Here is a 13,628-nt window from a genome sequence, read left to right as displayed (position 1 = left end):
ATATGAAAAGGGGATGAAATATGAAGTATTCAAGTTGAATTGAGTGAATTTTCGTGCTTAAAATGTGATTTCTGGGCAAAGGGTACTAATACCCTCTTGAACGAAAAATTCCATATTATATAGGGGGTACAGATACCCTTTGGGGGTATCGATACCCCCTAAAGAAAAAATGGAATATTGATTCATTAAACTAGCTTAAGTTGTTAACATCAAGTTATAAGGTTCAGGCTTCTGATAATCATCCTGGAAATTATGTTTATGTAGATATTGAGCCTAAACAAGTTCTGAAACAATTAAAGAATTAGGATTGAATCAAAGCAAGGCTAAAGTGAGTACAATTTGTAACATCCTCAATATCGGGTTAGTGACCAAATTGAAATATTTCATAATTTGTTGGTCAAAGTAAAATAGTTGAATAGTTTAATGATTTATTTGGAAATATTTCCTGAAAGTTTTAGTAATTATCAAAGGAATTAAAGGGTATTATGGTATTTTTATCTAAAAGATAATTATCTCTTTATTAAGAGATAAGCATGTGGAGAAAGAGTTATCTGGAAAACTCTTCTCCATTCTTCTTTCTCCTCCCGTGAAGGCTCCAAGACAAAGGTGAGTTTTCTGGGTAATCAATTATTACTGATTTTATGAGTGAGTTTTGATCATTAGATGATAACTAAGCTTAAGGAAAGCTTAAGTTATCTTAAAATCAAAAGATGAAGAAGTTATGAAAGATTAAAGAGAATGAGTTTCTAAATGAATTTCCGGAAAAGAGATGATAAGTTGAATTTGAAGTTAAATTTGAATTGTCATCAGTTTAATTAAGAGATATGAAGTGATAGAATTGAAATTAGAACATATTGAAAATTGGGTATGATTCTTGAAGTTCATAAAGAGGAGAGGATTTTGAGGTTTAAGATGAGATAAATGGATATAAATGAGTTTAAGCATGTATATGAAAGTTAAGAATATGAAAAGGGGATGAAATATGAAGTATTCAAGTTGAATTGAGTGAATTTTCGTGCTTAAAATGTGATTTCTGGGAAAAGGGTATCGATACCCTCTTGAATGGAAAATTCCATATTATGTAGGGGGTACAGATACCCTATGGGGGGGTATCAATACCCTATGGGGGGTATCGATACCCGCTAAAGAAAAAATGGAATGTTGATTCATTAAACTAGCTTAAGTTGTTAACATCAATTTATAAGGTTTAGGCTTCTGATAATCATCTCAGAAATTATGTTTATGTAGATATTGAGCCTAAACAAGTTCCGAAACAATCAAAGAATTAGGATTGAATCAAATCAAGGCTAAGGTGAGTGCAATTTAAATTGTACTTATGTTATTGAATAAATATTGGCTTGCGATGAGCCAGTGACGAAGTTACTATGGTAAGAAGTGACTCCTAAAATGTTATATGATTGATGTGATTCTTATGTGACATGATTTATATGTTTACGTGCATATACAGTATATGAATACATGAACAAGATATGACATATGTGCTTACATGAACACATGAGAAATAATATAACCTATAGGAATATGAAAGAAGCTAGGTGATAAGGACATATGGAATGAAATGAATACGTGGCAATGAGATATGAGTAATATGTTATTGTATGTGTGACATGATTTGAATGAATGATATGAATATGTGATATATGAACATAGAAGATTAAGTGAATGAACATAGACGAGATATAAGAATAAGATATGAATAAAATGATATGAGTTATATGGAAAATATATGTGAACAAGGTATGATATATATATATATATAGGTTTATGTGAAACCATGCAAAGTGATATGAGCCATGTGACATGTGAATATGAAATCATATGATAAGTGATATGAATTACACGAAAATAAACTACGTGATAATATGCACATGTGATATAAGATATATGTTTACACATACATATGGTATGTGACAGAAGAGAAAGAAATATGTGATCATATGAAATGTGATAAAGAGCTATGTGAAAGAAAAATTTATATGAAATGTATAAATGATAATGCCAATGTTATACGATATGAGAGCTAGTGGTATAGTTGGCATGCCAAGAGTCGAGGGTTTACCTATGTTCTACGGAACATATGGACATAATTACCTATGTCTTTCGAGACATATGGACAGTATACTTATGTTCTAAGGAACATATGGACAGTTTACCTAGGTTCTTCGGGACCTATGGACAGTTGCCGAGGTTCTTTATAACCTCTGGATAGGTCCTTCGGGACATTTATACAAGCTGTGGTGACAGCATAGTAGTGCACAACCTCAATGTACTCACATACCTTAAGTTCTCAAAAGTATACATGGGCTAATACATAGGATTTTAAGAGAATAAATAAATCAGTTGATGTGATACTATGTGTGCTCTGTTATGAAATGATGTATATGCTTATATGATAAAAAGAAATTAGTGATAGTAATATAAGTACCGATAAGCATGTTAACGGCATATGTATATGTGTGAAATGATTATATGAATGGATACATGATATACAGAAATGATAAGTTCAAGATCACATGATAAATGGGTTAATGATTATGATAGAGATCATGATAATGATGGTATATGTGCATGTATACATTTTGTTATATGAAATGTTTTATGGTTTCCATTATATGTTTATATGCCTCGCTAAGTCTATGACTTAGCATGTGATTGTTTCACACGTAGGTTTGGAAATCGAAAAAGAGAAGTAAAGAGGAACAAGACAAGTCAGTTCTCCTTACCAAAGATCAGATCAGGAATGTAGTTGAATTACATGTATTTGGTTATATAGAATTTAGTTGGCATGTAATATAAAAGATTTGAATATGATATGTTCTGAACAAGTTTTGTAATGTTTAAATGTATTTTTGTAAATGGTAAATGTATAGAGATGAACATTTTAAATTTTAAGAGTTTATATATGTTTTACGGAAGTAATGTTCACGGTATTGTTCATACCGTATTTTATTGTTCATAAATACGTTTTTGCCTCAAATTTTATAATGAACACAATTCAACAATATATGATCGTATTTTCTTAATATAAGTTCAAGTGTTCTATTATTGAGCACGTTCCCAGTGATAGCTCCATTGAAAAATTCCTTCATAAGAGACAATATGGAGTTGATTCTCCTTCCTCTGAAGATCTTGGACATTTGCCTCTAGTTCATTTACTTGCTTTCTCAGGCATCTAATTTCCGAGTTGTTTTCTTGGTTTTGCAATGCTGTCTCCAACCTTAAGATCTTTCCTTTTAGTTTCTGGTTTTGGGCTTGATTTTCCAGCAACCATTGTTCTAATGCCTCCTTTTCTTTGGAAAGTATCTTGGCATGACGTTGACTTCGTTTGAGCTCCTCTTTGCCTTCTTCAGCTTTTCTTTTCAAACCTGTGGATTCTTGTTTGCTTGAACCTTTTGGAACCTAAGTTTTTACCATCTGTTGATAGGATGACTTGAGATCATTAAAATCTAACATGAGTTGCTTTTAAACCTTACTAACTTGATCTGCTCGTTCTTTATGAATGTCTATTTCAATTCCTTTATGGTATACTTCCTCTACCAATTTTTGCAGAGTTTTCCTCCATTGTTTTCTTTCAATCTCAAAGTCATGTTTTACCAACTCTAATGGAGATGATATAACTCTCAAATGTTCTTTGATAGGTTGAAAATTCTTGAGATTAACCATTGGGATGTTGTTGTTGACTCGGCTAGTTCTCCATTGCTCTTATTCTTATGAAAGCATTTGACGGAAAGTGAACAAATTTACTTGATGAATACATTTCCAAGCAGTAGCGACCCTTCTAACTCTATTTTTGTACTGATCTCCTCTGAATGCAAACTCTGATTCAGATAGACCTAATGTTGCAGGAATAAACTGTCTTGATCCATATTGTCTGGAGACCATCAAATGTGCATATCCTACGGAACCCCAAATTCCAAGCAAAGGAACCCAATCGTATTCTCCACATTTATATAGTATATTTGAAGAAGTATTCTAGGAGGCTCGCCATAATATGTCACTATTTTTGAGATTTTGAAATATGTTCATCCATTTTTCTTCATCGTAACCTCCAGTCCATTCTCGAGAAAAGAAATCTTGTAGAGGTGAAAAATATTACAGAAATACTCAGCCAGGTGTTCTTTCCTCATGCTTGAGAAGATTAAGAATCCATACCAGTAACAAAGGTGCACAGCCTATAAAATGTCCCTCTCCTTCACGTTTGCAGGAATTCAAGGAACGAAATGTTTCGGCTAAAATAGCGGGAACTGGATCTGCATTTTTGTCCAATCTTTCAAACAGGTCTATAGCTAATATATCCACATGCCCTAGAATCTTTTGAAAAATAACCATTCTATAAATACCTAAAGCTAACATATCAATCTTCTTTCTTTTGTCTGGATGGCGGTAGATCACTTCTCTCAGAGTAGTCCAAGTGATACATTCACTATCACCCTTCTTTTTGATATTTCTTATAGCCCACTCTTCACTCATTCCGGTCATTAAGAGCACTTTTTTTTTTCTTAAAATGAGCAGTATTAGGTGGCTTGATATATACCCTGTCTTCATGGGATCTCGAACAGCAAATAAGAGCTCGATTTTCCTTCACAGTGGGAGTTAAATCTACCTTACCAAAGGTGAATCAACTGTAGGCAGGGTTCCAAAATTGTGATAAAGCTGTGAACAAATGTCAGTCAATAGAGATGTATAAAAGATAAACGATGTCTCCATATAGTTGATAGAATAGCTGCTTGTCAGTCGTTTCCCATTTTCCCCAGATTTATTTCAACTCACTCAGATTGTTTTGGTGGACATTGATATGTGTATATCCAATCAGGTCTGACACGTATCCTGGTGATAAACTATTTCCCTTGATAAGTTGAGACCGTACAGACCATCTTAGAACAACTGAATTGTCCTCTACTTCATGTTGGATGCTTTGTTCCATATTTCTAGTTTTCTAAATGAAATCAATCTTGAATCAACACCATGGTATGAAAAATGCAAAATACAAAATAAAAAAGAAACATAAAATTAATCTAGAATAATTAGTCAGGAAATCCTAACTTCATGCAATCTAGTTTCATGCTTTATTCAGAAAAATAAACCTAACTGCATGATTTCTAGTTCGCTTGTATTTATTTAGAAAAAAATAAATTAAAAGACGCAACATGCTTTTCCTTGTGTGCTAACCTTAAAATACTTAATTGAGTTAGGTTCTGCCTAGATTCGAGTTCTAGGTTTCCTATTTGCTGAGTTTAGGTTTTAAGGTAAAAAGGGTCAACGAATTATCCTTTGTTGGTGCCCCTTTAGACTGCCAAACCCTAAATCCTAGTCTATTATAGACTTTCAGATCGATTTCAATTCAAAGGAACACACTTCCTTATGTTCGTACAGAGATGAAAACCACACGAGGAACAAAAGATGTGAGCTCAAGGAATGGTCCCCTATCCCATACGGAGGTGCAAACCACACGAGGGAGTAGTTTCTCATTCAAGCTAAATAGGATAAGAGCGGGGTTTTAGCTCATGTCATTAATGCAGTGCACAATGGGTGAGGAAAAGCATAAACAAATAAAATAATATACACAATATTATTCTATTCTAAAGACCCATAATTAAATCTGTAAACATAAATAAAAAACAAGTTAGTATAAAAATAATAAGGGATTAAAACAAAATTAAAATAAATTTATGATTTTATTGCAAAGACAACTGATTAATAAACTCGTGGCTTGACTCTCTTTTAAAAATATCCCCAGCAGAGTCACCAAGCTGTCGAGATGTTTCTCTGCCCGACGACGGAAAAGACAAATAGTACACCTAAGTGTAACTGTCTCGAAAAAAGTAAGTGTTTATCTTCTGGCATAAGATAGAACACTAATTTGTAGAGTCACCACCAATCATTTGTTGAGGTGTGATTGGTCACCAAATATTATGTTAATTTAATAAAATTCCTAAGAATAATATTAAAATAACACAACAAGGTCTGCTTACCAGAAAATGAGTTCGGGAGTCGGTTAACTATGGGGAAGGATTAGTACCCCATAACGCCCAAAATTTGTACTGGTGTTTATTAATTAATGTATTTGCAATAAAACTAATAAATTTGTATTTAATTTTATTTAAATTATACAAATAAATAAAATAAATCACTACTTAATTCTATTTATTATAAATATTAATAATATTTGAGATATTAAATATTAAACCTTAAGGAATAAATTACAAATTATTTAAATTAATAATCCTAATTTCGAAATGTTATTAAATATTGGTATTATTAATGTAATTTTGCCATAAATACCAATACGGGGTATAAATATAAGTAATTAAAATCTAAGAGACTAAATAGGCTTTTTTACCTTAAGATATATATATAATTAATGACTATAATAAAAAAATAAAAAAATTTGAGAACTAAATTATAATATATTAAAACATGTTTTCAGTGACTAAATTGAATGGTTACAAAATTACAGGGATCACTGGTATAATTCCCCATACCTGAACTCTCAAAATGACGTCGTTCAGGGAGGGGTGTAAATAGGCCCTAAACCGGCCTAAAGAGGCTTAAAACCTCATTTCTCTCAAAATGTTTCTCTCTCTTAGAGAGAGAAGCTCTCAACTCTCTCTAGAATTCCCTTACCAGAGGGAATTCGTTCCCGGCCGGCCACCGTACGCCGGCACCGACACCCACCACCGGCCACCACCCATAGTGGTTGGAAAACATTTAAACACACCAAAATGTTCCTCTCTTTCCCCTAAAGTCTAAACCGATGGCTATTTACCCTAAAATACTTCTAATCAAAACATATCTGAGTTTTATACCTTCGAAAATCGACTTCTCCGACGACGTTTGGGATCTCCGACGAAGGTAATACTTCCCTCACTCTCTTCTCTCAATATTTTGCTGGTTCAGTTGTTGTGTATTGGTTGCTTGTTCGCTTTCTCCTTTATAGTTTTGACCCTATTTATAGGGTTCTTCGAGTCCCTCTTCGGACCAGTTAATGGAGTGCACCCCGGTGAGTCACCGGAGCTACAATGGTGACTCACCCTAGGGGCAGTGATATGTGTAGTGGATAGAATGGGTGCATTAAATGCACCCAAATCTCTTGGATCCGACGATGATGTGACAACGTCGTGGCAACTATTGGATGGATTCGATGGTGGCGGGAGCATCATCACTCTATTACAGCGGTCGGAATAGGCCATAAGGTGTAATGAAACCCTAGGGCTTCTACTGGATGCATTTAGAGTCGTTGGATCTCTCCAGATCCAACAGTTGAGATTTTTTGCGGCGCTGGAATATGTGTGAAACCCTAGCTGTGTTTGGGCTTCCTGGGTCTGTTGGGCTTGTCGGGTCAGATCTAGGTCTGAATCGGATATGGTTATAACATAGGCATTTGGGTTTAATGTGTAAATGGGCTCCGAAAATTGGGTCTTCGGGTCAGATTTGTATTTGGGCCTATAACAAAATTGTAATAATTTAATAATAATAATAATAATATAATACTTAACAAATTGGGATTTGGATGAAAATGACTGTCGATAAATATTAAATTTTAACATGAAATATAACCAATAAAGAATGAGGTATGCATACCTTGGCATTCACTTTAGGTGTTCTAGCTCGTTTTTTCGATGTCTTATCTTGCGATCTCAGATCATCAGTAAAATCAAAACGTACGGTTGAACATCTCACACTCTTTTTCTGTTGAGAGCCTTTAATCTTTGACAAACCTTAGGACCGTTTGAAAATTTCGACTCCATTTTTTTAATCATTGGAGTATGCTTCAACGTAACTAATTGACTACAAAATCGATTGAGACTAAATTAAAAGTTAAAAACTTCGATCGGAATTTTTGGAAAATATCACAGTCATTCTTAATGTTTTCTTTAGAATTAACTTGAAGTTTTCTTTTGTCCATAGGTTCTAATTAGGGAGAAGAATAATCACAATCACAATTAATAAATGGAGACAAACTCAGTTTTCTAATACCACTCTCAATTTCTTTCTTCAATGATGTGACTCGTAATCCTTCTTCCATGTGTAATTTATTCTCTAAACTCTCATCTTTCAATGGAACGCTATACAAATTAGTATCTTATACTCTGTTATTTAAAGTATCCTCCTTTAATGATCGAGTATGTATATCTTCTCCTTTTACTGAATCACCATCTAGTATTGAACTTTTAACATTACTATGTCTTAATATGCTCAATAATTTTTCAAATTGGCCATTTAATCTTTCAAATTGACCATTCATTATAGAAAATTCCTTTTCAATATTTTGCACCAAATGAATTATTGTCTCGAACTTTTGATCACTCTGATAATGAGTTCTTATATTTTCCTCTTGTACAACTTCAATTTTTCTTAAATGCATATAAAGTAAATAAATAAATAAATAAATCTTGCATAATATATATCGACAAAAAATCATCATTATTATTAAAATTTCAGTTAATTATAATGAATGTACCTTGTTTTTTGTCTTCTCCGAATTTATGCACACTTAACATAAAATAGCACAAATCAAGCATATCATGCCAATACCTTCTGATAGAGTACCAGTACACATAACTGAAATTACTAATGGTGTACAATTATCGTACTGGTATGCATAGGGTACCGATACTAGCATGCCCGCGTACCAGTACACATGATCCAAGGTACCGGTACAACCAAAGGGAAATAAATTGAGAATTCGGAATTGGATTTCAAAAATACGATTCTAACATAGAAATTAGGGTCCAGTTATTCTAATTAGGGTTGTAATTTAGTATATATGGTACTTAATTTGATAATTAGGGATTTTAAATTACACTAATTGAAAAATTAGGGTTGGGGTTAGGGTTAGGTTTTATGAATTAGTGGATTAGGAAAAGATGATGAGATGGCAGTGGCCCCACACCGGCATTCACCGCCACTGCCGTTGAAGGTTCCAACAACCAGTGAGGTCCCACCCATTGGTGATTACTTGGTCGAAAGCCCAAATGTGAAACAAAATAAAATTAATAAAACTTACCTTAAGAGATTGGTTGCGTGAACTGTGGTGAACGGCGGGCACGCCAGTAGCGATGAACGAAAAATACTCAATCGTCGATGAAAGATGATACCGATGGCAGTGATGGCACTGACAACGGTGATGGCTTACAAGATTTTGAAATAAATTAGGTTTTATAAATTTCTCAAATTTATATTTGAGCTAATTTTGATTAAAATAAGATTGTAAGAACTAATATTTAATAAATATTGTATTTTAATTAAATTACATTTTAATTTTTAACTAAATTATAATTATACGTGTAGTATTTTATAATTTAATGTTTTATGATTTAATTTAATGGTGTACATCATTAATCGTGCTCATCCATGCTCGTCGAGCGTGGCAGCAACATCCTATCTAAAAAGTAAAATTTAAGTGTCTTAGTGATAAAAGGGAATATTGCTTTTCTTTAAGGATCTGGATTCGAGCTTTTACATTAGATGTATAAATTTTCATCAATTTTCATTACCTTAAAAATATATTTAATGAACGACAATAGATTTAAGCTGGTGAAAGAAAATCAAAGATTTGTATGATAAAAAATGTATAATCTTTTTTTTAAAGAAGAGACATCAAGGTCTCTAGTGAGGATATTATTAAGGGCTTGAGGAGCAGCAAGGAAAACATGAGTCGAGCCATCAGGATCAGTGGGAAGTTTAGCCATAGCATCGGCAGCGAAGTTATTTTCCCTTTTAATGAGAGTGAAATCAACCAACCAGTTTTTCCAGCAGAGTTGAGCAATGGCGCGAACGAGTGAGAGTGGACTAGTAACTGCTGTCGTTGAGGTGACTAAGTTGAAGGCTTCAGTACTGTCGGTTTGACATTTGACTCGTTCGAAACCATAAGTCCAAGCAGCATGAAGACCTTCAAGGATTCCCCAGAGTCCGGCATCGAGGATTGTGGAGGTTCCAAAGTGTTTATTGAAGCCTAGGAGGCAGTCCCCTTCATGATTGCGGATAAGGCCTCCAGTAGAACCTGAAGAGGAGTACTTATGAATTTTTTAACTTCTAATATTATAAATTTAAGTAATTTCTTTTTTTTTAATATTTTGACTTTTGATTTTATAGATTTTAATAATTTTGAGTTTTTATTAAATTATTTGTAAAAAATAATAATATTTATATTTTGTATTTTAAATGATATTTAGTTTTTTAAAATAATTTCCAATAACTTTACTTTTTTTTTATTTTTTTAAGAATTAAATAGTTTTAATTTTTTAAAAATATCAATTAAACATCTCTACGGTACTATAACATGTGGAGTGTATTGTCATCATTTTTAACGACCACATCAATATAATAATAAATACTGTCAATTTTTAATAATCAAATAATTTTATTATAAAGTTTTCAAATTTAAAGACTATTAGATATTTTTTTATGGAGGGATTAAATTATTTTTATAAAGTTCGGGTGAACCAAAATTGAAATTGAGGCAACTCCAAGTATGTGACATATTGCTAATTCTAATAGTTCAGTCCAAAATTTTTAGTAATAGTAAATAAATAAATAAAGTTATTTAATTTGCACTCTAAAATTAAATTAGGTGTTTTTTATGCGTAATAATTATTCTTTTGTTCTTATTTTATATATATATATATATATTCTAAAACCAAAAGTATTTGGATTAGGTATATTATAACGAGAGGCAAAAAGTAAACTCAATTTACAAGTAATATTAAATGGTTTAGTTTCCAACAGCTCTTTCATTGGTTAAGCCAACATTCTACGTGAAAATGACAATTATGATCCCTGCTTACATGAAATATAAAAGTATATATCAACATGATAATTCTACTGTAGGACAACTTAATTTAAAGCTAAAAAAACGACAAGGAATGGACATAAATGAAAATGTTATTAAAAAGTAACATTTTTAGCGCAGCCTAAAATGTTAACTTTTTCTAACACTTCAGTTGAACTTAAAATGTTATGAAAAATGTAATATTTTTTGTTGATAGAAAATGAATGAAGAAGGTAACATTTTTTTTTCAACCGAAAATGTTAAGAAAAAGTTATCATTTTAGGTTGCGCCCAACCGAAAATGTTATATTTTTTATAACATTTTCGGTTGCGCCCATTCCATGTCATTCTTTAGTCTTAAATTAGGTTGTTGTCCCTTAGACTTTCCCTATATTTCGTATTCATTAAAGAGATTGGCGTTCTCCTTAAAAGTTCTGAGTTCGAGTAGTTGTGTCTGCAGATTATTGTCAATAATTAAAAATAAATATAAACAAATATTATCTTGTAATTAATCTAAATGGTTAAAAACATTATTTTCGTATAAAAATAAATTTCAGGTTTGTAATAACCCCCACTTTTAAATAAAAGAAAAATTAAAATTTGAAATTAATTTAATGAAATTTGGGGACCAAAATGCAAGTTTCCAGATTTTGTAGGACATTTTAGAAGCTGTAGGAAATTCAGGGACTTGAATTCGAATTATCTCATTTTATGTCATCAGAGAAAAAAATAAAGAAATCAATTAGGTGGCTGGGGGGATTCAAACCCCTAACCACCGATATGGTAACCCATACCCTAGCCATTTAGGCTAGGGTATTGTTTGAGATATTTTTAAGAAATATATAATATATTAGATTAAAACAGGTTACACCAAAATCCCTAAAAAAGAAACCCCAAATTTCCTCCCTCGTCGGCCCTCTTCATCGCTTCAATCTGTCACTGTCCGGCCGCCCTAGCTAGCACCACCATTGCCGTTAGAGTCGTTGTTGATCGGTGAACAAAACCCCCATATCCCCTCGTTGTGTGATCACACCGTTCGTCGGAATTGAACTCATGAAGAACCATCGAAACCTGGCCTAGTCACCTTGGTTATTAGAAAAATCTGGCAGCCACCGTTATCCTTTTGTCTCATCACCGTCGGTGTAGTTGTGCTTGTCGTCCCCGTGCATACGAAACCCACCCAGTGGGATGCGTCGTCGTCGCCTCCTTCGTCGTTCGCCATCAGGGTAAGATCCCGATTGAATTTTTGTAATTTTAGCATGGCTTGGTAGTGATTTTGGACTGATAATTGATTAATTGGAAGGTGTATTCGAAGTTGAAGTAATCAGCTGGTCAAAACGGTTCCCGTTAACACTGCATTCGATCCCTGGTCTTTGAGGCTTCTGGAACCGATCCAGTCAAACTGGTCTAAACCGAGTTAACTCGGTTGAGTCAACAAGTCTAAGTCAACCTGGACTGAGTTAACTCATCTGAGTCAACCCAACCGAGTCAATCTGTTGACTTTGACTAAAAAGTCAAAATTTTCAAAAAAATTATATTTTATGTTTTTCGATATCCTGAGTCCAAATTAGAAGTCCTTTTTACAAAATTTGAACTCGAAAGCCTTCAAATTGACCGTCAAACCCAGACATGCATATATACTTAAGCATTTTATTTAAGGATAATTAAATTAAGGTTAAAGACTGACCAGATATTGTTGTTTGAAGGTACAAGAGACTCTCCTGATCGCTCGACAGCTAGACCCATCTTCTCTCGATCAGTTAGACCTCGTGAGTCAGTAGTCACTCGTATGACTCGTAAAACTTATGATTACATAGATTAAATATGTTACTCCGCTAGTAACTCAGATTTACTATGAATTAGGTTCGAGCACTACTGTAGAGCGTGGCGAGGCCGATGCTTAGTAGATTGGTTGTTTGATTCCATTTTGCGAGGTGTGTTCCCTATGTGTTACATGAATGTTTTTCCTTCTTTAAAATATGTTTCACCGAAATTATGATTTACTGATTTACTGGTTGAGGGCTTATGGACTATGGCTTAATGATATATGTTATATGATTATTTGTTTTCACTAGAAATATGATTATACCGATTACGGATCATGGAATTTACTTCTTATTATGTGAATTGTTTTGTTGAGATGTTGATTTGGGTAGGATACTAGAGTGTAGAGGTTTAGCTCTAATCAAGCTGGTAAATCCTTACGGACCTAAGGCGACTCTTGTGTTGGCTCCGAGGCCCCGAGAACTTTCTTGGGTAGGCTCTCAGACCCCAAGATGCTCCCTTATATTGGCTCCTTATACCCAATGAGTATAAGGTAAGCCCTATGAATAGAGTTATGGGGAACTGCATATGGTGTACTGGAGGAGGGTAACTTTGAGTTTTAAAACTTAAACTTCATTATGATTTTCATGATATTTTACTGAACTATTACTTGATTATTTCACCATTATGATTTATTTGCATAGTTGGGACACACTTAACCCTAGCTCACTTTTCAAACTGTTTTACCTCTTTCAGATACTTTTAGATAGGCACTCAAATCTAGCACTTGAAGGTCGACACATTGTTTGCAGTCCATCTAATTGTAATGTTTTTATCTTTCAAGATGATTTCATTTCGGTGATATGTGCCTTTATTTTGAAGTACTTATTTTATGACATTTACTTCTTTTGTTAATGGTATTTGAATTACCTTGATATGAAATTATGACATGTTTTATTTTACTTAGTCATTTATAGTTTTATAATTACGAGTTTGGTTTTTATCGTTATCTATTATATTTTTATAGATTTTAATTGTAATATTATAAATTATCGAATAACGTTTTAAGAATT

The sequence above is a fragment of the Hibiscus syriacus genome, unplaced genomic scaffold, assembly GCF_006381635.1.
Source record: "Hibiscus syriacus cultivar Baekdansim isolate YM2019G1 unplaced genomic scaffold, ASM638163v2 tig00110551_pilon, whole genome shotgun sequence".
NCBI classification, from domain to species: domain Eukaryota; kingdom Viridiplantae; phylum Streptophyta; class Magnoliopsida; order Malvales; family Malvaceae; genus Hibiscus; species Hibiscus syriacus.
The sequence above is the reverse complement of the archived record's forward strand: the minus strand, read 5'-3'. Positions refer to the sequence as shown.